The following is a 23,069-nucleotide window of genomic DNA, read 5'->3' as shown; positions in this document are numbered from 1 at the left end:
CAAGTAGCTGGGATTACAGGTGTATGCCACCATGCCTGGCTTCTAAAACGGCATTTTTTTTTTTTTTGTACTGTGAATTAAACCCAGGGGTGCTTTACCACTGACCCACACCTCCACATCCCCAACCTTTCTTAAAAATTGTTTGTTTTGAGACAAATTCTCACTAAGATGCTTAGAGCTTTGCATCTGAGTTTGGCCTTGAATTTGCAATCCTCCACCTTAGCCTCCTGGGAGGCTGGGATTACAGGCATGCTCCAGTATGCCCAGCTAAAACAATATCTTTTTATCTCAAATTTTGACCTCTAATCTTTCTTCCTCCTTCTTTGATATTTTAAAGACCCTTATTATTACCTTGGATCCCTCTGGAATTCCAGAATAATCTACTTCAAGATCCTTAGTCACATCTACATAGTCCCTTAGAGTTCTAGAGATTAACACATAGACATCTTTGAGACTATGTCTATTATACCTCTCAAAGTACCTCACAATGCTAATGGCTACACATTTTTGTACTAAGCTAAACATTGTCTACATGTAGTTTCTAAACATTATTTGAGAAGCTTTTTTCTTTGAAGTCACAGATATTTTAGTTTCTCCCACATACTTCTTCAGATATTTGAAGACATATTGATCCTATCTCCCCTGACTTTTCTTCTGGAGACAAAACTATTTCTTCAGAATTTCCTAGTATGTAGTTCCAAACTCCTGTTATTCTGGTTGGCCTCTGACTACTTTAGCTTATCAGTATTTCTTTCAAACCATGTTATAGACTGATCCAGCAAGAGTAGATAAAGTCAATATTCATCTGGTTCTAAACACTAAATTTTAAATAATGAAGCCCAAGAGAGTAGTTTACAAAAATTGATATGTTTACTTGTGTTTATCTAGAATGCACTGGCTTTTTTTTGTTTGTTTTCTGTGTTGGGGATTAAATTCAAGGCCTTGCACATGCTAGGCAAGCACTCTGCTGCTGAACAATACCCTCAGCCCTATATCATTTATTTTTAACTGAAATGCTAAATTTTATATTTAGACTTATCAAATAAATCTTTAGTGTCATTGAATGATTTAATAATCTTTAACAACTACATGTGATCTGCAAAATTTAATTATATGTGAGTTTCCAGCCTAAGCATTAATTAAAAGATGTTAAGTGTAAAACTTCTTGACAAGTCCATGATAGAGCTTCACAGTGTAACCAAGGGTTTTGTTCTGATGAAGCATTTATCTGCTTTCTTGAGCCATAGCCATTCAAGCAAGATCTGTGTTATAATCTAGTCTACAGTTTTTCAGCTTGTCCACAAGGAGTTCAATATCTTACAATCTACTAATCTTATCTGAAAAAGAAATAAAGTTAGTGTGGCTTAACTTGCTTTTGGTAAACTCAGGTTGGCTCCAAGTGATGGGCCTTCTCCTTAAGTACTCTCAAGTCACCTATGAAATTCTATTCTGGACCTGTTTCTGGCACTAATGTTAAGTTTTCCAAAATACACTATGCAGAATATAGCTCTCTCTCTCTCTCTCTCTCTCTCTCTCTCTCTCTCTCTCTCTCTATATATATATATATATATATATATATATATATATATATATATTTTATTTATAGATGGGCACAACACATTTATTTTTATTTTTTTAGTTGTGTAGGACACAATACCTTTATTTTATTTTTACATGGTGCGGAGGATGGAACCCAGAGCCCCACACATGCTAGGCCAGCTCTCTACTACTGAGCCACATCCCCAGCCCTTGTTATTTTTTTTTATGTGGTGCTGAGGATAGAACCCAGTGCCTCACATATGCAAGGCAAACACTCTTCCACTCAACCACAACCCCAGCCCCATGTAGTTTCCTATATTTTTTGATCCTTTTTGTCAAAAATAATGTTATTCTGGCTCTACAGTCTTTTGATCATTTTTTTTATTACAATTCTTCAACTATGAATCACTTTGATGACTTGGGGAGACGATGGCCTCATCTAGAAATTCTCTTGGTCAGGCTGGGTTGTGAGGCAGGTTTAACCCCTCAGAGACTGATGGTAAGAGAATTGTCTCAAGGAATACAAACAGCAGGTTCACCATGTGAGAGGTGGAGCAGGCATGTGTGGAAGCTGTATCAATGATCAACAGGTAAATACAAAATAAATTTCATTGTTTTCAGTTTAATTGTTCATTAAGAACTTCTTGACAAGTCTACAAAGAATTGGAAAGGAGACTAGATGAAATACAGGAAACTCTTTGTTCTAAAACATAGATCTTTGAGTACATATTCACAAGGGACATTTCAATGTATAATGTGAAATTTGTCTAACATAATCAATAGTTAATATGTTTTTATCATAATATATCAAATGAATAATTTCAAAACCTTATTTTTTTGTGTTAATAGTTTCTTATTCCATTAAGTAAGAAGCTAAATCAACAGATATGTTCATAATTTATGAACCTGATGATCTTTGGTGTAAACCAAATCAAAGTCAATGGAAATTACAATTAGATTCCTGCCTACATTTTGTACTAGTACCTTCAAACTTTTGTGATGGCTATAAGTTTGGTTTATTACTACAATATAGGAATATACACATATCAAATACAGATTAACTTAAAAATTGACTTTTCAATATTAGTAATGAGAAATATTTTTGGAACTTGTTATTCAATTCTTGGGAAAACTTGCCTAGGGTAGACTCCTATATGAAATGTATTAAATGAATGAAAACATAGTAGAATGATAATTGTAATAATACCTTCCAAAATTTTTATTTAATTTTAATTTGTACACAGTAGCAAACATTTTCTCTAACATTTATTATCTTATGGACAGCACCAATGACATAGATACAGGGGAAGACACTCTATGTAGTAAGATATCATAGACATTTCTAATAATTAACAATTCATGAGAAAAATACAGAGAAAAAAACCCAAGTGTTTAGAAATCTAGATGTCTCTGTATTTGGTTAGATTTTTTCAACTTGTTTTCCTCAATTTTATAATATATTTGAAAAGGAAAATGTTAGAAACCTCTGGCACATATAGCATCATGTCCTTAATTAAAATGTAAAGAGGGGAGTGGGGGGTGTTGGGGTTGTGGCTCAGGGGTAGAGGTTTTGCCTAGCATGTGAAAGATGCTGGGTTCAATCCTCAGCATCACATAAAAATAAACAAAATAAAAGTATTGTGTCCAACTACAACTAAAAAAAAAGTGTTTTTTTTTTATTGTGAAGACTATTCATTCCCTTATAATGCTAGGTAGATATGTTCATTTAGGACCACAAACTCTCCAAGCATAGGAATCTTGTGCTATTTTTCATTGTATTTCCAGTTCCTGCAGCAAGAGGATTTCAGTAAATGTTTACATATGAACACATTACCTTTTAGATGGCCTATATGAAGAAAATAGATCAAACCAGTATACTTGACTTTTGCTTACTTCATTTACTATACATTTCCTTTTTAACAGATGTGTGGTATTTATTGCTTCTGGTGAACAAAAATAGCCTGAAGCTCAAGAGGCAGTTCTTTATGACCTAAGCAACAAAATGAAAACCTAAATTCCAGTTTTACTCATTTGACTTGTTTTTCAGAATTTGAGTTAGAGTTTTTTATATCCCTTCCACAAAAATGGACCAAGTTAGTTAAGGAAGATTACTGAGAAGTTTTGAAGATATGTGAGTGAATAAATGAATAAAAAGAACAGCTACAAAACTACTGTGTACATTCAAGAAAAATATAGTTCTATGTTGAAAAATGAGCAAATATTATTTGGATCTATAGTCTTATAAACACTATAATTTTTCTTATAGTTGGGATTTACATCTTTTGGTTAATCCAGAAATTTGGTCCAGTTCAGGGTATGTGTGTACATGTGTGTGTGTAAATTTTGCTTTTGCTTTCATGTAGTATTTTTCATTTGTTTTCGGCAGTCACAGATAACATTACTTCACAGAACCACTTTAGGATGCAGTTTAGAATAATCCTTTAGATTTATAGTCTTGTAAAGCTAAATTTTAAAATAGAACACAAAAATATTTCTCATTTAAATTCTCTTAAGAATTGAGAAAAATAAATACTGACTATTTCAATTTTTGACAAAGGATCTGGAAGTTATTAACCCTAAGATGTCCACTTTTTTAAGGTCCTATTTTTCACTTTAAAAATTTTGATATAACTATCCTGATTGTGGTATCAATATGGGTGTATAATACATCAAAATACAACAAATTTTACAGTTTATTTTGTGTCATACAACCTTATTAAAATTTTAAAATAGGGCTTGAGTTGTAGCTCAGTAGTAGCGTGCTTGCCTAGTGAGGCACTGGGTTTTATTCTCAGCACCACATAAAATAAATAAATAAAGGTATTGTGTGTCCATCTACAATTAAAAAACAAATAAATAAAATAGTAAAATAATTTTAAGCTCAGGGAAGAATGAATGAACTATATTAATATAAAAATAAATAGATGAATTTCACAAACATAGTGTTGAGTAAAAGAAGCCAGATTAAAAAAGTAGTACATCTCCTGGTGTGCCTGTAATCTTAGAAATTTGAGAGGCTGAGACAAGAAGATTGCAAGTTCAAGGATAGCCTTGTCAATTTAGAGAGACTTTGTCTTAAAAATTAAAAAAAAAAAAAGGAAAGGAAGAAAAAAATAAAGGGGGCTAGGGATGTAGTTCAGTGGTAGAGCACTCCTCAGTTCAATCTGCAGTAACACACACACACACACACACACACACACACACACACACACGAAGTACAGGATGTGAGAGTCACTCCTGAGGGAGGGTGGTGACTGAAAAGGACCATAATGCAGTCTATTTAGTGATAGTGATTTTGTTTTTAAACTGGGTTACATGGGTATACCCTGACTTCATTCATGGAAATTCAATAGGTTGAACAGTTATAATTTGTGTACCTTTAAATTGTTCTTTAGTAAAACATATGTCTAAAAATGAGAAATGCATGTGGTATTAGATGGAGAGTAGGAAAATTACCCAAAAATTTTATGAAAAGTTTGTGTCCTACTCATAATGTATCAACATGTTTTAATGTAAAGGTAATGTTACTTACTTACTTACTTAATTAATATGTTACTTGGAATTGAACGTAGGGACACTCTACCACTGAATTACAAATCCAGCACTTTTTTTTTTTTTTCGAGACAGAGTCTCACTAAGTTGCCCAAGCTGGCTTCAAACTTGCGATCTTCCTGCCTCAGCATCTTGAATCAGTGGAACCACAGGTTTGTGCCATCAAGCCCAGCTGATACAGAGTAATGTTTTAAATTAATATTAAATTTTATAATGGATTAAGGACATGTACAAACATTTCACCAAGAGGGTATACATATGGCAAATAAGCACATGAAAAGATTTTCAACATCATTAATCATTAAGAAAATATAAATTGAAACAGGAGATATTACAACTTATTTATTAGAACACCTAAAATTAGAAATAGTGATGTCATGTTTGCCCAGCATATACAAGACCTTGGATTCAGTCCCCCACTACAGAAAATAAAAATTAAAAAATAGGGATAAGCCAAATATAGGTGAGGCTACAAAGAAACTGGATTTCTCATACATTGCTGGTGGGGATGTCAAATAGCATTCCCTGGCATATGCTGGAAAACAATTTGGCAGTTTCTTTAAAAACTAAGCATAAACTTATAACTCAGCAACTACTCCTTGGCATTTATCCCAGAGAAATAAAACTTATTTTCACACAAAAACCTTTACACAAATGTTCACTCTATTTGTAATAGTCAAAAATTGGAAACAAGCCAGCAGTTGTTCAATAGGTGAATAGGTAAACAAACTATTATATCCTTACCCAGATATTCTACTCAGCAATAAAAAGGAATAAACTATTGATGTATGCAAAAACTTGGATAACTATGAAAGCGATAATATTGAGTGAAAATGTCAGTATCAGAAGGTTACTGTACCATTTCATTTATATAATATTCTTGGAAGACAAAATTATAGAGAACAAATTAGGATGAAGCCAGAAGAGGGATATGAATGTAAAGGGGTAGCTTGAGGATCCTTACAGTAATGGAATAGTTCTGTATGGTTGTGGGTATACATGTGACAAAATTGTATAGAATTTTATGCACACATACATAAATGAGTGCATGTAAAATTGGTGAGACATGAATAAAGTCTGTGAATTATACCAGTGTGATATTGTACTGCAGTTATGTAAGTTTCTATTGTTGGGGAAAATTATGTTGAAAGGTACTTAGATTTTCTCTATTACTAATTTTTCAGCTTCCTGTTAATTTATAATTATTTCAAAGTTTTAAAATACTATTGAACAACAGAGATATTGTAGTGGGTGAATATCTATTAGATTTTCTACTTATGCCCCTTTTCTAGGAATTTCCCTAGTTCCCTTCCTCAGAATTGTGATGAAAGCTGTCATGTTAAATCTAATTTGTCCCAAATCCAGATGAGAGTTAACTAGTCCAGGGATGGGCATCTGCTCCAATGTGGGCCTGTTGGAGCCTTTCTCTGGGAGTATGGCATGTGGACTGAGAAAGAGCCAACTCTATTCATGTGTCTGGGCTATAATTTGTAAATTTAAGAGTTACCAAGGTGTCCTATTTTCCACCATATGATTAGGAAAAGTAGAAGAGCCTGGTTGACAGAGAGAAGGTAAAATTAAGCACACATCCAGAGGGAGGGGGAGTAAGAAGATGGAGAGTCCTTTTGATATTTACCTTCCTGGTTCCTTAAGTCCAGTTTAATTACTGCCCTTGGGTTTTGTGAGACACTTCTGTACCTTTGTAATAAATGTATCTTCTTGTCTAAGATCTATTTGGATTTTGATGATTTGTAACCATAAAGAATCCTAAACAAGTTAATTATAATATTATTCTGATAACATAATAATATATTGTTATTAACATACAATGTTATGGGTAATTATTGAGATGAAATATGTAAAACATCTCAAGTAAACATTGTTATTGTTATTATCATATCACAGATGATTACATATTTCATTAGAAAATGTGGTCAGTATTAGAATATCTGAATAAAATATACTTTCTATTGATAACAGCATAATTTTTGAGATAGTCTTTATTCTTCTTGTATGAAATTAATTTAGTGCCTTTAAGTTTGGGAGATCCAAAACAATTAAAACAGTTCTACCCAGGCCTGGGGGACACACCTGTAATCCCAGTGGCTCAGGAGGCTGAGATAGGAGGATCACCAGTTCAAAGCCAGCCTCAGCAAAAGCAAGGCGCTAAGCAGCTCAGTGAGACCCAGTCTCTAAATAAAATACAAACTAGGGCTGGGGATGTGGCTCAATAGTTGTGTGCCCCTGAATTCAAATACTGGGTAACCCCCCCAAAAAAAAATAAAGAAAAAATGTCTATTTAGGAAAAAAATAGTGGTAAAACATTGGTTCTTTTTACTCCCAGTTAACCATAATTTTGATTTTTTTCCCTTTAATATACAAAATATTTGTCATTGTTAAAACAAGTATAATTTAAATGTAAATATTGTTAGAAAGTAATAAAACAGTTCTCCCTTCTCTGGGGGAAAAAAAAAGAATCCTAAACAAGTTGGGCATGATGATGCATGCCTGTAATCTCAACTCTGAAGATTGAGGTGGAAGAATTGCAAGTTTGAGGCCAGTCTTAACAATTTAACAAGAACTTGTCTCAAAAATAAAATAAAATCAAGGGCTAGGGATGTAGTTCAGTGATAGAGTGCCCTGGGTTCAATCTCCAGTACCACATCTACAAAAAAGCATGCCTTTACAGTATCTATGATGAGATAGGCACTCCTCCATAGTATAATTAATTACACAACATGTACTATATATAAAGATCATATAACCCATCATTCTGCCTTGTAGATGAGAAAATTGCAGGTAAAGAGTAGCCAAATCAATACAGCTAAATTCTAGAAAAAACAGAGGCAGCACCTTGTCACCATCTTCACTTCACTATTATATAGTAAGTCCTGGAGGGAAGCGTCAGGATGCTCCATAGAGGGTTTTATTTGCTTGTTTTTAATGTTCTAGCTGCATAATTAATGAATCAGAACATGGTTAACAAGGACCTACTTGAAAGATCAAATGAATAAGGGATGGGGAACTAGGGATATAAATAGCTTAAAATTATAGGCACTTAATGCTAAAAAAAGTCTTTAACTTTTATCATTATTAGTCATGGAGATATTCCATTTGTCACATACATACATAACAATTTCAGGACAGAATGAAGAAAACAAAAAAAAAAAAAGACTACACTCAACAGGATGTAAGTACTGCGTTTGACGTAAACTTCCTGAGAGGTGGATGTTTGCTCGGAAACTTCCTGCTTGGTCATAACAGAGAGCAAGGGAACTGGAACACATTAGTCTCCCTCTTTCAATATGATCCCGTATAGTTGATTAAAAATACTGATTTGGGATTATTCTTAACTAAAGTAGCCAAAGCACAGCATTGTATTGACCATATTTTGAGAGGCAATTTTAACACAAGGGAGAAATATTATCCAGGTTTCAAATAAAAGTAAGTCTAATGAATATGTGACTTGCTAGGAAGCAAATCATAAAATAGAGAAGTTATAATTTGTATCTTTTAGTTTTATGTTTCTTAGTTGATTCAGCTACTTCTATCATTGCTAGCTGGCTGACCACCCAAAGTTGTAGCTGTCTTTTTGATGAAGGTTGTCCATCACGCTTGGTTGTATTTTAACTCTCTGTTGCGGTTATGAATAGTAATGTAGCCAGCCCTGTGTGGTGTGTACAGGCAACTCTTCCTACTCTTGTTTTCCCTTAAACTGACAGAGCGTGTTATATTTTTGGTAATTCTTTCTATGAAAGAACATTTTAATATTTTATTTTCCAGTAATAGTGGTCTCAGCTTTATCATCACCTCAAATGAATATGCTATCAGCCTTAGTCTTTATTTTCTGGAGCTGCTCTCTTCCAGAGAGAGGCACTCACTCATTTACATGCTTGAGACATAAATCTTTGGGCTAGAAAAAAAGAAAAAAAAAAAAACTCTTCTCATTAAACAGTTGGCAAAAAAAAAAAAATCAATCAAAGGAAGCCAAAAAACAAGAAAGGAAGAAAAAAAAAGGAAGAAGTGAAAAGAGAAATTAATGTTGTTTGGTCGTCCCCCTCCCCCCTCCCCCTCTTCCCCTCCCCCTTTCCTTTGTATATAGGATAGAGAAGGTTTCTTTGACCCAGTTATCTCAAATATTTCTTCTAGAGACAGCATATTGCATCATCAGCCCCTGAAATTTCATGTTCATTTGGCTTCCCAATTCCCCATTCCTTTCTGGAAAATTTTCTACCTTCTCCTGACCTGCAACATTGTATCTTCATCATATTGGTCTGCAAAGAAATATATCCTGTCTGTGGCTTTGGTATCAATATTTGACATAATATTAGTATATACCTCTTGAATCCACATTATGCCCATTCCACTTTGCAACTCTGTCATGGAGGCTAATAGAAGGATAAGTTTACCCAATTTAATCCAGGAAGGACTTGTAAGTAGACAGGAAGAATTGGAAGTTCATAATTCTGTAACTGAAGCTATGACTAAGTATCAGGAACTGACAATTAGCATAATAGAGATACAGATAATAGATAATCAGAAAGCAATGACAGATAGTAATTCTAAATGAGAATGATAGAATTTTAGAAAGCTAAGATTTTATAAGATTTTATTTAAAAAAATAATTATACACACAAACACACACACACACACACACACACACAGGGGTTGGGGAAACAAGTCAGTGGTAGAGTACTTGCTTAGTGTGTGCTAGGCCCTGGTTCAATACCCAACACCAGAAAACTGCCATTTTTTTTCTTGATGACAAAAGTTACTAGTTTTTCATTTCTAAAAGTTTGAAAACACAGATTGGGCAAGGTAGTGCCTACCTGATGCTACTTAGGAGGCTGAAACAGGAAGATCACAAGTTTGAAGCTAGTCTTGACAACTAAGCAAGACCCTCTCTCAAAATAAAACATAAAAAGGACTGGGGATGTACCTCAGTGGTAAAGCACCTCTGAGTTCAATCTCTAGTACCAAATAAAAAATGTTTGAAAAATACAGAAAGGCAGGAAGAATTTTTTTAAAATCCATCCTAAGACAATTATCACTAACACTTTGGCATACACATTTTTGACATTTTCTAAAATTTTCATTTATATATACATTTATACATACAGTATATATAACTGGGATCTTAGTCAAAGTAATGCTTTGTGACTTTTTTTTAACCTAACAGTATATTGTGAATATTGCTTACATCTAAATTATTCTTCTATATCTGTCAGTTCCCAAATATTGAAGCAGTGTACTTCATCCCTATTATTGAACATTTAGGTGGCTTCTGATTTTTCACTTTTATTAATAACAGTATAGTGAACTACAAAACACAAATCATTTCACAAACATCAGATTATTTTCTTATGTTCCTAAAAATTGAAATGCTTAGTCAAGGTAGTTAACATTTAAAAAAAAAAATTTTAGTTGTAGATGGACACAATATCTTTATTTTACTTATTTATTTTTATGTGATGCTGAGGATTCAACCCAGGGTCTCACACATTCGAGGTGAGCAGCTCTACTGCTGAGCCATAACCCCAACCCCCAAAGTAGTTAACATTTTTAAGTACTTTTATGACACTTTAAGTACCTTTCTGACACTCTTATCAGCAGCAGATGAGGAGTTCCATGTTTTGATCAATAGAACTTTTCTAGGGATGTCAAGTATCTCTTATTTGAAAACCTGTTTTGTTTTTGAAGACGCATGAAGTTACATATTTACATAAAGAAGGAGATACAAGGCTCTACCCACTCTACCTTGCCATGTAGTGTTTGATTGAGGAAGGACAAGTTTGTGTTTGAGGATGTGTCACACTCTTGTCATGTAAAAACCAATATGCAGAGCAAAGAGGAGAAAAGTTTGGGCAGTTCTTTTCATCTCTAGTGTACTTTCACTAATGACTTCCGTGCAATTCTGTATATCTTTCTTCCATGAATCTTCCCCCACTCAAAGGTGACAACTAATTTCATAAATATTAATGGACTGAATGATCAGATTTTCAAAGAATCTTTTTGCATTTAATTATAAACTGTATAATTTTTATTAAAGAAAAGGAAACCAGTGGCATTACTTCTTTTAAGTATAAGCATGAGGAGAGTTAATGTTTTCCTGTTTTAATGCAACTGTGTATTTTATTGCAATGCAATCTGTCACTGAGAAATTTCAAAGCTACTATTTAAATGTTTATTATATAATATATGGACAATTATAGTTGTGTGGTTTAAACTGTTAAGATAGTTTTAGAAAAAGGAACTTGAGTACTATATTGACACTTTATTATAAATCTGTTTTAGATGATAGTAAATATTAATAGCAATATAGTAATCCCTTGGTAATAATAGGTCATATATTATTGAAAAATATAATGTCAAACAAAATTACAGCTGGCAATTTATTTCCTTGTTTAGCACTATCTATCCCCATCCTTCTTCCAAGGAGAATGTATACTTCATAACAACCATGAGCTTGTCTGGTTTTTCACTGCTGCATTCCTATCCTGAACAGTTCTGGACATACAGTTTACTCAAATATTTGCGGTATGAATCAAAAATAGGGAAGTAACTTTAAAAGATTTTAAAAGGCACAGAATTTACAAAACACATAAACTAAAGTTCTAGAAGTCATCCAGTTCTAAAACAAACCAGATCTGTTATTACAGTTGCAAGTTAAATGTAATTCATTGCATTTAAAGTGATAGTATTTATTATTAAAGTGATAGCATACATTACTAGTTTACAGAATGATATAATTAGATGGCAATAATAATAGTTAAAGCTCAGAGATGAGTGATAAAAGCAGAGTTGGATTTGTAGTACCAGAGTCAAAGATAGTCCTTGGAACTGACTAAATTTTGAGAATGTTAAATACCTTTGTGCAGGTGTTTAAGCCTTCAGTAGATGAGAAAGGAGGCAACTGCCTGAGCAACTTCTCTTTTTCTGATTTTGTGGGCCTTTCCTTCCTTCTTTCTTTTTTTGTAGGTATTGTGGATTGATCTCAGGGCCTCATGCATGCAAGTACTTAGTTTCTTTGAGTAAAAATTGAGTTAGGTATAAGTTAATATTTATCAAACAGAATCTGTATTATTTATTGCTGTGTGGTAAGTTACTCCAAAACTTGCTGACTTAAGCAATAAATAATTATCATCTTACAGAGGCTATGGAAAAGAAGCAGGGCAAATTTTAGTTTGATCTCTGGATCTTAGTTTCCCTCAAGGCTGTATTCAAGGTATTGAGTGGTGCTACAGCCATCTTAAGGCTTGGCTTTAAAAGTAAATGTTGGCAGCGTTTAGTTCTTTTTAAAATGTTGCAATGAGGACCTTAGTTCCTCCTCACTGGTTGTTAACTAGAGGCTACTGTCTGTTTCTCACCACATAGACCTATCTGTTCACAACATGGCAGTTTTGTTTGTCAGAATGAAAAAGCGAGAGGGCACAGAGAATGATAGGAATATGGAAGTCACAGTCTTTTGTAATCTAATCTCAGATATGATATCCTATCACATTGCTATAGTCTATTCATTAAAAACAAGTCACAGTGGGCTGGGGATATAGCTCAGTTTGTAGAGTGCTTTCCTTGCATGTGTAAAGCACTGATCCTCAGCACCACATTAAAAAAATACGTAAATAATATAAAGGTATTGTGTCCATCTACAACTAAAAACAACAACAACAAAAAACATAAGTCACTAATTTTAGCCCACACATAAGGGGAGGAAATTACACAAGATGTAAAAGCAGGAGGGATCGTTGGGAACCATCTTAGAAGCAGCTTACCACAGAAACTACAGAAAGAAGGAAAAACAAAAAGTAAAAATGCTAACTCAGCTGAGAGTCATTACAAAGGAATATCTTTTGTATGAGGAAATAGTGTTACTGATAGTGATCACCTTCTGCATATGTGGTCAGGAATGGAAAGGCTGCTAAGTGAACTAAGAATACTTTCCACAAAAACAAGGATGGTTGTGTGACTTGTAGCTTTTATTGACTATTTGTAGTTTGTTGCTATTTTTGATTCATATATATATATATATATATATATATATATATATATATATATTTAACCCTGTGGTGATATGCCACTGAGCTACATCCTCAGCCAGCCTTTAAATTTTTTTTTTTTTAATAATTTGAGATAGGGTCTCACAAGTTGCACAGGCTGGCCTTGAATTTGGGAGCCTCTTGCCTTTGCCTCCTGAGTAGCTGGGATTATAGGTATGTGGCACCTTGCCCAGCTACAAATAGGAATTTTAGTGAAGCAAAAACCAAATATGAATCAGCAAAGTGGTACTGTGATTTTTAATTCAAAAGTAATTCTGAGATACACTAATCGATTAGTAAGAATTTACTGAGCACCTCCTAAGTGCTAGGAACATCAGTACTAGAGAAGTATATAACATACTATGCACTCTCAATTAATCTGTAGCAGGCTTTATAAATCCATGAAATAGAAATCAACTCCTTATTGTATCAGATACTGGGCTCTAGAGTCAAGAGATAAAGGAAATAAAAAAATTCAGAGAAGTGATTAACCAAAGGATTAAAAATTGGAAAACAGAGGTAGACCTATTGCCTAGCATGTGTGAGGCCTGGGTTCCAGCCCCAGTATCAGAAAAAAAAAAAATTGGAAAACAAAATGTATGTGGAAAGGCTGAAGGAATAAAGCTTACTAACCTGAGGAAGGCAAATGTTGTTCTAATAATCCTCTCCAAATTTATGAGTACTGTATAGGTGATTGGAGTATTTGTGCCCTCAAATGAGAGAATGCAGAGAACTAGATTTCTCTCTCTTTTTCTGTATAAAGTTTTCTGGCACATTAATTCTTTTTTTCGGGGGTGGGGTGGGGCGGAGTACCAGGGATTGAACTCAAAGGCACTTGACCACTAAGCCATCTACAGCCCTATTTTTGTATTTTATTTAGAGAAAGAGTCTCAGTGAGTTGCTTAGTGCCTCACTTTTGCTGAGGCTGGCTTTGAACTCTTGATCCTCCTGTGTCAGCCTCCTGCCTAATCCTCCCTTCTGGGATTATAAGAGTGTATCTTATAATTGTATTAAGAATTAATATGCCACCATTGTATCTGGTGGCATGTTAATTCTTAATTAGTATCAGTGAAAATTCTTACAGGATATTTTCTCTGACATCATTAAGACATCATATATATAGTGGAAAAAATGTCTAATTATTCACCCTATTCTTTTTAATTTTTTTATAGTTGTAGATAGACAGCATGCCTTTATTTCATTTGTCTATTTATTTAAATTTTTTTAGTTGTCAATAGACCTTTATTTTTATTTATTTATTTATATGGTGTTGAGGATTGAACCCAGTGCTTCCCACATGAAAAGCAAGTGCTCTGCCACTGAGCTACAGCCCCAGCCCCATCTACTCTATTCTTAACAGAGATTTCTTCAAGACCTGAAAAGAATCTTCATTACTCATAGAGTGACACAGCGTGGGCTAGGTAATACACTGGCCCTGGGGGTCACAAAAAGCAGTCTTAGTTAGATACTGTACAGGCACTAGGTTTGAATCACAGGAACCCCAAACAAAGGAAGCCTCAATATTTTATGTTGGACTATAAGCAAAACAGCACAACCTTTGCCCTAGAGGGAGACATTATCTTTATTATACAGGACAGTTAACAAATCTGACCTCTGCTCTAGAGGGAGACATTATCTCTAAATTCCAAGGCTCTTCACTGTACAAACATTCTTGAAGAGTCCAGAACAAAATGCATCAGTGCTCTGTTCCTAAGAAGTGCAGAAATGCAAGAGATGAAAGAGAATTGTCTCCCAACAGATTTTTTTTCCCAGGAAACTTCATTTTTATATTTATTCATTTATTCATTTTTTTCAACAAAAATATTTGACTACCTATGTAAGTCAAGTACATAAAGTGTACTTTTTCTAAGTGTGTTTATATAACTTCTTTTTTAAAAGACCAAAATGGCATGGTGTTGCACACCTGTAATCTCAGCACCTCAGGAGGCTGAGACAGGAGGATCTCAAGTTCAAAGGCGGTTCCAGCAAAAGCAAGGTGCTAAACAACTCAGTGAGACACTGTCTCCAAATAAAACACAAAATAGTGCTGGGGATGTGGCTCAGAGGTTGAGTGCCTCTGAGTTCAATCCCCCATACCCCCCCCAAAAAAAGACCAAAATGTTAATGTTACTTATTGCTAGATGATAGGATTGAGTTATTTTTTTTTTTGAGTATAATTTCTTGTATTTTTTTTTAGTTTTAGTTGGACACAATACCTTTATTTTATTTTTATGTGGTGCTAAGGATCGAACCCAGGCCCTGCACATGCTAGGCGAGCGCTGTACCGCTGAGCCACAACCACAGCCCCGAGTTATTCTTTTTTTAAAATATTTATTTATTTATGTATCTTTTTAGTTTTAGGTGGATACATTAGTTTGTTTTTATGTGGTGCTGAGGATCTCGAACCCAGAGCCTCATGCATGCTAGGCGAGTACTCTACCACTGAGTCACAACCCCAGCCCCCCCCCCCCCGAATTATTCTTTTTTTTTTTTTTTCAAAGAGAGAGAGGGAGAGAGAGAAAGAGAGAGAGAGGGAGAGAGAGAGAAAGAGAGAGAGAGAGAGAGAGAGAGAGAGAGAGAGAGAATTTTAATATTTATTTTTTAGTTTTTGGCAGACACCACATTTTTGTTTGTATGTGGTGCTGAGGATCAAACCCGGGCCGCATGCATGCCAGGCGAGCGCACTACCGCTTGAGCCACATCCCCAGCCCCCGAGTTATTCTTAATTGTAATTCATCACCTTTCTATATTTTCATATTTGCAATTATCATGCATGGCATTTTATTATTATACACTTTTAAATAGACATAAATACACTTACAAATCTAGGAATTATTGTCTTTTCTAAAGATCAAGGAATAGAATAGATTGCCTCTTCAAGAACTGTCTAGCTCATGACCACATGTTTTGGTACATGAGGGCTTAATCCTGTTAGTTTAGGTTATTTTATTAATTTTCTCTAAGACAGATTTTAATATATTTTAAAACAACCTTTAAAAAAAAATGTTTATATGATTCTGAGGATCAAACCCAGTGTCTCACATGAGCTAGGTAAGCGTTCTACCACTGAGCCATAACCCCAGTCCCAAGATTTAATAATGAAAAACTTAGCTCTGTTTATATCCAGTATTTTATTTTTATGTATTTAATTTTTTTTTTTTTTTTGCCATGCTGGGATTGAACTCAGGGCCTTGAATATGTTAGGCAAGTGCTCTATCGTTGAAATGCACCCCTGGCCCTATTGCCAATATTTTAAATATTACCTTACTCTTTACACTTATAAGCATTTATCAGAATAAAAAGTTGTCCTAATAGGCAATTTGTAAGTCAGATAATTAAACTTGCAGTTGATATTTCAAATATGCAATCATGTAAGAATATCAGAAATAAATGTCATTCATCACATTATTCCTTGATACAAAGCAACGTGACAATATTTTTGGAAGTGAAGAAATTGGATACTAAATGATATGGTTTTTTTATATTGAGTCAACACAGGAAGTAAGTCAAGAAATGTACCTGAAGAGGGCTCTCATGGAATCTGATGCCTGAACTGTGGGCAGCATCAAAAGAGAATGATTCTGTAGCTTTGTTCAGCCAAAAGACTTGTTCCCACTCAATAAAGTTTATGGTACAAACTAGGAAGAACAGGAATGTTCTCAACTGCAATAGAAGCTGGTAGAAATATAAACTCATACTGGTTGTGATGGTGCATGAGGAGGAGGGGAGGAGGCTGGGGAGGCTAAGGCAGGAGGATTGCAAGTTTGAGGTCAGCCTCAGCAACTTAGTGAGACCCTAAGCAACTTAGCAAGACCTTGTCTTGAAAAATAAAAAATAAAAAGGGTTGGAGGATTGGTCAGTGGTAGAGCACTCCTGGCTTCTATCCTTAGTACCACAAAACAGGTCTGGCCTTGCTTCTTGGCCTCTTGGCTAAGATCAAGTAGAGTGTTCATATCGGTTTAATATCTGATTTATCCTCTGAGGACAATATATTAAATAGATATTTGCAGCAGGGAGATGGAATAGGAGTTTGCTCTGTCTACTCTGTGCTTCAACCTAGTATCGAAGTACCTTCAGGAATGGTGCACACCCAAACACAGAAAAGCATTCTATCATTTGAGATTACTGGGTTTTTTTTAAGAGCATAGTAACTTTTAGAAGTTATTGTAGCTACAGATATTTCAGACAGTAACTTGGAATATGCAAGATTTCAGATAAACTGTTAATTAAAACACATTTGCTGGGTGTGGTGGCACTTGTCTATTAACCCAGCTACTCAGGAGACTGAGACAACAGTATTACATGTTCAAAGCCAGCCTCAGTAATTTAGCAAGATTCTGTCTCAAAATAATAAAAATTAAAAAGACTGGGGCTGTCATCTCAGTGGTAGAGTGTCCCTGAGTTCAATCCTCAAAACAAAACAAACAAACAGAAAAAGCAACACTTATATTTGATTATTCTGAGTCTACCACATTGAGCTGAACCAGCTGTTCTTAAGAGCCCCTTATATGGTAAATCAGATAAACTTAAATCATTGGGATTATTGTACACATTTAAAAATATATATTTTTTTAGTTGTAGGAGGACATGATACATTTATTTATTTATTTACCTATTTATTTATTTATTTATATGTGGTGCTGAGGATCAAACCCAGTGCCTCGCATGTGCTAGGCAAGCATTTTACAACTGAGCTACACTTACAGCCCCATGTTATTTTTAATTTTTAAAGTAAATGTTTAATATTTTAAAACATTTTGGAAAGATTATTGTGCTGCATTAGGAAACCACATCCTCCCTGCTTAGTAGCCATCCCATCCAGTCTCAAAAAGGAGCACAAGATGTTTTGTTCTAAGGTGATTGGTGGAAGATATCCATATCCCCACCCTTTGGCACCCTTACATAGTAACATTTCTGCTGTGCCTTCCCAGCTCATTCCATCCATTTGATAAGAGTGTTGGCAAGAAACACTTAGGTGATCAAGGTCTACAAAGCCTACAGGAACGGTTGTTGTAGTATAGTCCTTTTCAGTTGTACCTCCTTTATGAAAACTGTGTTTAAAATTTTCCACACCTTTGTTGGCCCAAAGGATTATTCTTCTGTTCAGAAAATGTAAAATAACTAATCTGAGGCAATGTGATTTTCTTTTTTAATACTTCTAGGGGAAGATACATTTCTTGTTTCACTTTGAAAGTTTTCCTTTTAAAATGATCTCTTCTGAGTTGCAGTCTCCTGTCATTCTACAACTTGTTCTGGAAAATGATACCACTTATTTTTTACTTCATTAGAGTAACAACTGCTCAAATGACAATTAAGTTTTACGCTCATGTCTCCCATACTTATTAAGCAAATTTCTCAAATTTTGAGTAAGAGCAAAATTTCAGTAAAAGGGTAGGTTTTCAAAAATGCTGCTAGTCCTAAAATATGTGGATGACTTGAAACTGTAAAGTTAAGAAATAGTGACTGGGGCTGGGACTGTGGTTCAGTGGTGCAGCACTTGCCTAGCACAGGGGAAGCCCTGGGTTTGATCCTCAGCGCCACATAAAAATAAATAAATAAAATAAAGGTTAAATTCATTTTTTTAAAAAAAGAAATGTGACCAAAATATTTGTTTGCATGTGTTTTCTGCAAGTGTTTGAGGTTTTAATTAAGTTGTCTAATTATTAGCTAGAGCTACAATCTTGGTGAAGTATCATGATTGCTTTCCTCGTTTCTCAAAATTTAAAATTTTTTTTCCTTTTTTTCATATTGGGGATTGAACCCGGGGTGATCTACCATACTGTTGAGCCACATTTTTTTTTTTTTTTGGTACTGGGAATTGAACTCAGAGGCACTCAACCTCTGAGCCACATCATCAGCCCTATTTTGTATTTTATTTAGAGACAGGGTATCACTGAGTTGCTTAGCACCATGCCATTGGTAAAGCTGGCTTTGAACTTATGATCCTCCTGTTTTAGCCTCCTGAGCCATTGGGATTATAGGCATAAACCACTGAGCCCGGCTCTTATTTTGAGTCAGGGTCTCACCAAGTTGCTAAGGCTGGCCCAGAATTTGTGACACTTGTGCCTCACCCTCCCACAGTTGCTGGGATAACAGGCAAGTACTACTATGCCTGGCTTTTATTGTTTATTTTAAACTTTTTATCTTTCCTAATTTTTAAGCTTCCTCCATCTTGTGAAATGGTTCAAAAAGTTGAAGTGCAAAATATGTTCTTATGCAATATTTGAAGTATGTAGTTGGTTGGGAAAATATTAGGTAATTAAAGATGTATGGTGTTGCTTCTACTACCACTCAAGATAGTTTAACAGGGACCTGAATTAACCTCTCACCTATAAGCCAATTGTCTTCAGATATCCTGCAGTGTATAACAGTGATTTCTCAGAAGAGGAAACATGTTTTCTAAGATTATCTCTGGCTGAAGATTTTCCAGGCTGAAGCACAGGTAGGAAGAGCCCAAACAGAGCTCAGTCACCTCTTTGAGTTGAGGACTAGTTTGAAGATTTGGAAGGTGAAGGCATCAGAATTTTCAGAGTAAAAGCCAGAGGAAAGGTTTATACAAGAGTCTGAAGGGTTCTTGAGTCTTCAGCTGAGTACTGATCAGTAGATGCATATGACACAAACTATGAAAGCTAGCAATAATCACTGGAAAATCAGTGAATTTCTCATTTTTTACTTTAGAAGGAAAACCTTGTAATTGTCTCAATAAATGTAATAATTTGTCAAAATTCAGTATCCACTCTTAGCTTTTAGTTTCAGTTTCAGTTTACTAAAACTTAGCAAATTAGTGAATAGAATAGGAAATTCACATGCTGAGGGAAAACATTTGCAAGATATATCTAATAAAGGACTTGCATACAGAATATATAAAAGAACCCTTACAACCAATAACAAGAAAATCTGTTTTTAAAATGGGCAAAATATTTTAACAGATACTTCTCCAAAGAAGATAAATGGTGAATAAGGCAGGGCATGTAGCTCACTGGTAGAGTGCTCATGTAGCATGTACAAAGCCCTAAAATCAATCCCTAGTACTGCCAAAAAGAGAGAGAGAGAAAAAAAAAAAGCTTTAAGATAGGTGGTGAATAAGCATATGAAAAGATATTCAATCTTATTTATTAGAAAAACACAAATTAAAACCAAAACACAGGCTGCAGTTGTAGCTCAGTGGTAAAGCACTTGCCTAGCATGTGCAAGGCACTGAGTTTGATCTTAAATGTGTCCATCTACAACTAAAAACAACAACACAACAACAACATCAAAAAACGTATATCTGCATAACTATTGGAATGGTTAAAATGAAAAGACTGACCATATTAAGGATTAGGGTGGTCATAGAGAAATTGAAATTCTCATATACTATTGTTTGGAATCTAAAATGACACATATACTTTGGAAAGCAGTTTCATAGTTATTTTAAAAACTTTTTTTTCTTCCAATGTTGGGAATTGAACCCTCTGGTGCTTTACTACTGAGCTACACCCCAGTCCTTTTTATTTTTGAGACAGGGATTTGCTAAGTTGCCAGGGGTGGTGTTGAACTTGTGATCCTCCCAAATTGCTTGGATTACAAGTGTATACCATGTGCCTGGCTAGTTATTTGAAAATTTAAACATATACTTCTCATATGATCAGCCATTCAAGTCCTACTCAAGATAAATGGAAACATATGACCACACAAAAACTTACATACAAATGTTCATAGCCAATTTATTTTTAATTAATCAAACTGAAAACAGCTCAAAAGTCTATCAACTGAGAAACGAATAATCAAATGGTATTATATTGATGCTAGGGAATACTGTTATCAATGAAAAGCAACGAACTATTGATATAGAGGGATACTAAAATCATTATTGGAAAAAATGAAGAAAAAAAAGGAAGAAAAAATCATTATGCTGAAAGAGAAAAGCTAAAGAAATTGCATGTGGTATGATTCCATTTGTACATGTACAAAAACCCCAATCTAAACAGAAATCAAAGCAGTGTTCACCTGGGGCAGGTGTCGAGGAGGAGTACAGATGACAAAGAGTCAAGAGGAAACTTGGATGGAAATTCTCCTGATCTTGATTGTGGTAGTAGTTTCATTTATATTATCTATCTATCTATCTATCTATCTATCTATCTATCTATCTATCTATCTATCTATCTATCACAGTGTACTTGTAGTGCAGCTATTGCAGGTTACTGTTGTTGATTATACTTTAATTAAACTTTATGCATGATACCAATAAGTTATTATTAGATGTAGTTCTTAGAATTATAATTCTATAAAACTCTTTAAATTGTTTTTTTAGAAATTGTTTTACCTGAAAAAACTGTCGTTCTTTTGCAGTGATCAGAGATGTATTTTATCAGTGCCATCTGTTTCCCAGCTGAGTCATTCTGACTCTTGAGTATATAGATATCTACTAGTCCCTGGATTCAGTTTTGCTCAATTTCCCAGCAAACTCTTATTAAATGTAGAGAAAACAAGTAGTATACCCTATTGTTTTTTTAGAACTGCTTCCTCTTTGATTTCTATTATACCTTTTTTTGTCAGCCAGACATGCCTCAGAACTTGTTTCACTTCTACAACCATAACATAAAGGTTATCTCCAGTGCTGAAAATGCACAAAGGCTATAAAATGCTAGTCATCCATTCAGGGGCATCAGTGGACTTATTATATGAAAGTATGAAGAAAAGATTGCTGGTTTACAGTGTTTTTAGTTAGAATTTTATGTCTACGTATGTATAAAATAGTGGGTGGTAGTTCTAAAATTATCTTATTTCCCCTAAACTACTGAAATTAAAATTAAACTAAGGTTAGGTAATCTTCTTCTTTTTGATTTAATAATATAATACTGTTTTCCTGTGCTAAACAATTACCTAATTATTACAAGGAAAAAGTCACAAGTATTGTTCAAACCAAAGTTCTCTTTTCCTACATTTTCTTTTTTTAACCTGTTTTATTGAGATAGTATCCACTACGGTGCAATTCAAACATATGAAATGTACAATTCAATGGTTTTTAGTATAATTAGAAGGTGCAGCTATCACCACAATTTGGAGTATTCTTTTATTTATTTATTTTTTAGTTGTAGTTGGACACAATATCTTTTTTTTATTTATTTTCATGTGATGCTGAGGTTCAAATCCAGGGACCTGCTCGTGCTAGGTGAGTACTCTACCGCTAAGCCACAACCCCAACCCAATTTTAGTGTGTTCTTTGTCACTCCAAAAACAAATCTTTTAATTAGTAGTCACTTCCCAAATGCTCTCCCTGCTTTTCCCATTTCTAAGCAACCAGTAATGTGTTGTCTCTATACAGTTGCAATCTGTTATATTATTCATATAATGCAATTTTTTTGTGACTGACTTTTTTTTACTTAGCATGTTTCAAGATTCATCTATGCCATAGCATGTATCAATATTTCATTTCTTTTTATATTGAATAAAATTCTGTTGTATGAATTCAGTACACTTCTCTTATCCATTCATCAATTGAGGGATGTTTGCCTTCCCCTCCCCTCACTTTTTGGCTTTGGTAAGTAATGAGCTGTGAACCTTGGGTACAAGTTGGACATGTTTTCCATTCTCTTGGGTGTGTAATGTAGGAGTGAAATTGCTAGGTGATATAGTAGCTTGACATTTAACATTTTGAAGCTCTGCCAAAGTGTTTTTCAAAGCATCTCTACCATTTAGATTTTTTTTTTTTTTTTTAGCATTAATGTTAGGAAGATTCCAATTTCTCAACATCAACCTAAAGTACTTTTCAAACTTCATTTTATCCCATAATTGTAGGTTTTATTGGCAGAATGCAGATATAAAATAAGGAAACTCCAAGCACAATTTTTCTTTCTGTTAAGAAAATGGAATGGGAACAGTTTATCCTAAAGTATTTTCGAACTCAGCCTGTGTTTCTTCATCTTCAAATAGAAAGCATGGATCTTCTTATTTGCACCT

General features: G+C 34.4%; 1 non-coding gene across 1 annotated transcript; it reads left to right on the top strand.

Annotated features, from left to right (window-relative positions):
* The first annotated feature begins 17,037 nt into the window (after nucleotides 1-17,037).
* Nucleotides 17,038-17,220, top strand: LOC120887073 (U2 spliceosomal RNA). The gene has a single exon (XR_005730241.1). It is a non-coding gene; the product is annotated as a U2 spliceosomal RNA (small nuclear RNA).
* The last annotated feature ends 5,849 nt before the right edge of the window (nucleotides 17,221-23,069 follow it).

This window comes from Ictidomys tridecemlineatus, chromosome 5 (genome assembly GCF_052094955.1).
Source record: "Ictidomys tridecemlineatus isolate mIctTri1 chromosome 5, mIctTri1.hap1, whole genome shotgun sequence".
In the NCBI taxonomy this organism is placed as follows: domain Eukaryota; kingdom Metazoa; phylum Chordata; class Mammalia; order Rodentia; family Sciuridae; genus Ictidomys; species Ictidomys tridecemlineatus.
The sequence above is the reverse complement of the archived record's forward strand: the minus strand, read 5'-3'. Positions and strand labels throughout refer to the sequence as shown.